Source organism: Gekko japonicus, unplaced genomic scaffold (assembly GCF_001447785.1).
Source record: "Gekko japonicus isolate JY-2015 unplaced genomic scaffold, Gekko_japonicus_V1.1 scaffold427, whole genome shotgun sequence".
NCBI classification, from domain to species: domain Eukaryota; kingdom Metazoa; phylum Chordata; class Lepidosauria; order Squamata; family Gekkonidae; genus Gekko; species Gekko japonicus.
The window spans coordinates 302,969-306,281 of NW_015163101.1; positions in this window are offsets into that span (position 1 = coordinate 302,969).

A 3,313-nucleotide genomic window follows, 5' to 3' on the forward strand; every position below is an offset into this window, starting at 1 on the left:
GCTTCCTCCCTGCCTCTCCCCACCCCTGCCTGCCTGGGGCCAGGGAGGGCCTTGGCTAGGGCTTCGTTGCACTCCCTCTGGCCATGCAGGTCCACCGCCGGGCCCCTGATGTCAGGGGGTGTGGCATATGCTAATGAGTTATGCTAATGAGTTCCCCTAGCTCTTTTTCTACGAAATGACCCCTGCCTTGCGCACTCTCCCTCTCACCATTCAGAACGCCTGTCTACCTCTTTCTGTCATGGCTCCTCTCTCTTTAGTCAAAATCTCTTTCCCAAAGCAGCAAAACAAAACTCCCCCCCCCTCCAGCCCCTGTTCTTCCTCTTTTCAGGCTCTATGGTACCATTGTTAAGACAGCATGACTGGAGCAGGACGTAGTATTCTGAACACCAGAGGTTTATATAATGGCAGTGGAAGCTGATGGGAATAATTTCTTTGAACAAATACAGCATTTGCTGGTTGGCTACGTTCTGGAAACCAGAAATCACATTAGCATTGATGGATAGATGCATGCGCATCCTGGGTTTTGAACCGTTCGGCTTTTCTGTTGGCCCTCCTGAGCCCTGCTGCTGTGGCATTATCTCTTTTTCCAATCACAGCCTTCCAGAAAATTCCTCAAGGGAATTGGTCACATCCTCTTCAGCATAATCTGTTGTTGGGCCGTTGCAGGGGGGAAAGTAATGAGACGTCTGTTCCCAGGTGATGAGGAACGGGAATGACACAGTACGCCGCTCTGTGGGGTTCAGTAGAATTCCAGGGACCTCCTAATCATGGTCTGACCCCTTCTCACCAGAATGAGAGCAGAAACAGAACTGCAGCCATCTTTTTGGGTGCTTTTTAAGGTTTTACTCACTGGAAAAGTATTGCAGGAAAATGTATATGTAATCCAACCTTACTGCATTAGATAATGTAAAATTTCTTTGTTCTAATATACGGTGTATTTTCACGGATATATTTATTGTTTGAATGCAAATACTCTGGGCAACAATTAGCATGCACTAATGTACTGGGTAATCAATAATTAAAGAGCTGAGTGTTTTCAGTGCGATAAAAGCTTAACTCAGTACTCTGATTCTGATAGGCTGGTAGGCCTGCCTCTTGTAACTCTGAGACCGTTTCTGTCCAAATGATACACTTTTTGCCTGCAACCAAACTGGCCTTCTAAACGCAGCAGCCTCTCAGGTGGCAGAAATGTCAGATGGGTGTGCCAAGGTAGTAGCCTGGGCTGTCGCCACTTCCTGCCCCTGCCTCTTTCTTAATGTGGAGAAGTCCTCTGGGCCCAGGACCTCCATCCAGCAAGTCTTCCCTCCCTTTCCTTTTATGAAAGTTTCCCCATGCCAGAAACACCTGCACCACACCCCTGCCCCGTGGAATGCTTGCCTGAATTCTCCACCTTTCCTCAAGACTGGGGAAATCACACGCTTCTGTCTCTTTACTTTCCTGCTCCTGTGCCAGGGTTGTATTCAGTCCCTTCATCTGTGCATGTGCGGTGGTTGGATCTTGGCTTTGCAGCATACGAATTTCACCCCCCTGTGCTGGGCTTTGGGCCACCTCTTGGTCATTTTCCCTCTTGGCTTCTGCCTGGATCTTTCCCTCTGGATTTCCTTAGAATTCTTGCCTTGGTCCTTGCAGGGCCTTGGCTGGCCGGCCTCTCCCCAGGGAACTCCCGTCTTCCAGGCATCAACTGCTCAGACCTTTAGCATTTCCCAGGACAAAATTCCATTGAGGAGAGGCAATATTTTGCCCTCTGCCTTTCCCTGTTACTTTCTCTCCAGACTTAAGTTTACATGCTGGTCAAGTGCTTGGGGATGCAGGGATAACCTGCATTTTATTGTGGCCTTTTTAGCACTGAGTGCTACGTGAGTGCTTGATTTTATTCTAACTGCATCTTTAGTGTTCTGGGTTTTTTTTAACCTTATTAAGGATCAGTTTTCCTTCCAAACTTTGCTCTAGGGCAGTGATGACGAACCTTTTAGAGACCGAGTGCCCAAACTGCGACCCAAAACCCACTTATTTATCGCAAAGTGCCAACGCGGCAATTTAACCTGAATACTGAGGTTTTGCTTTAGAAAAAACAACTCATACATTAACGTAAGATGACCCAAACAAAGTAAGGAAAGCAATCCCAAATGCTTTCATGTACTTAAAATTATTTGGCAGAGAATTCGACACTTTAATGATGGTCTGGGCCTGGCTGAGGCGATGGCACGCATGCCCACAGAGAGGGCTCTGAGTGCTACCTCTGGCACCTGTGCCAGAGGTTCGCCACCACTGCTCTAGGGCCTCATCACTGTCTCACAGAATGTGGTGGCCTGAAATGGAAATCTGAACGTGGCCCCTAGTTGAGTATTGGGACCCAAGTCAGCATCTCCTGCTAGGTCATGAGTGAGGGATGGCAGGCGAAAGATTTCCTGACCCAGGAATTGCTATTTTCATGCAAGTCTGGGTACAGTTTGGGAAACAGGCCCACTAGGATAGCGAACTTTGGGATGGAAAATTCCTGGAGATTTCCTCCTTGCCTATCTGAAGGTTGGAGCTTTGACTCACGAAAGCCCCTGTTGACAAAAAAGTAGTTAGTCTTTAAGGTGCCACTTAGGGTGGTCAGGCCGGGAAATTCTGGTGATTTAGGGATGGCGGCTGGAGGCAGTGGGACTTGGGAAGAGGGAAGGACCTCGGTGGTGTACAGTGCCATAGAGTCTACACTCCAAGGCTGCTGTTTCCTCCAGGGGAACTGATCTTTGTAATTTGGACATCAGTTCTAATTCTGGGAGATCTCCAGCCCCTACCTGGAAGTAGGCAAACCTAAGGCTCACATGCACAGACCGCGTGTCTAACAAGCACCTGTGTGTTGAATTCCTGTGAAGGGTGGTGGTGGAAAGGACTTCACAACCCAGAATGGTTTCCAAGCTACGGTATATGGCTGCATCCAAGATCACGGGGCGGCCTAGATGATGGAGGGGGCATTGGTGCTGGCCAGTAGGCCTGGCTGTGCAAGGAAGGGCTGCAGGTTAGGTGGAAATGGGCCTTGTGTGCCCCTGGCCACAACTCTTCCTGAGGCTGGAGGATCCAGCAAGGGATCGAGGGGCATCCAGAGCTGTGCATGTGGGACAAATCTCATCAGTTGCAGCTGAGTCTGTGTGAGTCTGTGAAATTGCCAGTAGGAAAATTCCAGGGCACCTTTTTGCAGGCTTGGCTCTCTGGAGAGCAGAGAATATCAGGGACTCTTTCTTTCTTTCTTTCTTTCTTTCTTTCTTTCTTTCTTTCTTTCTTTCTTTCTTTCTTTCTTTCTTTCTTTCTTTCTTTCTTTCCTTCCTTC